The 1,109-nt window shown below is 19.8% G+C and overlaps 2 non-coding genes across 2 annotated transcripts; both read right to left on the reverse strand.

The window, feature by feature from the left end:
- Positions 1–713: 713 nt before the first annotated feature.
- NFIA_042840 lies at positions 714–784 on the reverse strand. The gene has a single exon. It is a non-coding gene; the product is annotated as a tRNA-Asn (tRNA).
- An 18-nt stretch (positions 785–802) lies between these two features.
- On the reverse strand, positions 803–873 carry NFIA_042850. Its single transcript has one exon. It is a non-coding gene; the product is annotated as a tRNA-Arg (tRNA).
- Between the last annotated feature and the right edge of the window lie 236 nt (positions 874–1,109).

Consider the following 1,109-nt stretch of genomic DNA (forward strand, 5'->3'; position numbering starts at 1 on the left):
GTTAATGATAAATGAATGTTACCAAATAAATTGGCATTTAGAGAAAATAAATCTCTAACTTCGAATTGGTCTAAAGGACTTAAGACAAAATCTAAATGACGCATAACTATTCTATGTTAATTATATATTTAAAAAATTGATTTATTAAAAAATTATTATTAATTTTTTTCTATTAAATTATATATTTTTGTATATATATATATATAATTTATTTATACGAAACTATATACATGTCTAATTTATATATATATAAATATATATATTATTTCACTTGTATATTAATTGCATTAAATTATTATATTTAATGGATAAGGTTATGAATATAATTTATTTACTATTGTATTAGTATAAAGCTATAAAAGAATTAATATATTTTATTATTTAAACAGGTAAATTTATCTATTCTCACCTTCCTTGAAATAATAAGTTTTTATTAGTATGTTATATTCCACTATAATTTATTTATATAAATACGTGAAATAAAAATACGTACAAATTTAGGTAATATGTATTTAGTAAATGTGTATATTAATACTGTTAATACTACAAAAGCAAATACTACTTGATTTACAAAAAAGAAAGGTACTAATTGTGGCATATTTATTTTTATTTATATTATAGGTAATTTCTTTTTTTATACCTTGACTTTTTAGATTTTAAGGTAATGCGTCCTAGTTTAAAAACAAATATAAAGATATTAATATCTAGATTTAAGCCCTTAAGATGAATCGAACATCTATCAAAATATTAACAGTATTCCGCTCTACCGTTGAGCTATAAGGGCTAATATATAAATATATATATTCTTATCCAAGACTCGAACTTGGATCAAAATATTAGAAGTATTCTGCTCTACCATTGAGCTAATAAGAATTATATATATATATGTTTATATATATAATTATTTTTGTTTAAATTTAATAAAAAAGTATAAAATTAGTTTATACTATATATTAAAGAAGAAACTGAATAATGTAATCCATCTAATATTGGTGCTGGATAAATACCAAACAATACTGTTAGTATAACAAATACTAATAACATAATAAATTCTCTTCTAGTTACATCACCTATATTTTCTACAAAATAAATAGAGTATGAACCACCAA

This window comes from Aspergillus fischeri, genomic scaffold (genome assembly GCF_000149645.3).
Source record: "Aspergillus fischeri NRRL 181 1099437635658 genomic scaffold, whole genome shotgun sequence".
Classification (NCBI taxonomy): domain Eukaryota; kingdom Fungi; phylum Ascomycota; class Eurotiomycetes; order Eurotiales; family Aspergillaceae; genus Aspergillus; species Aspergillus fischeri.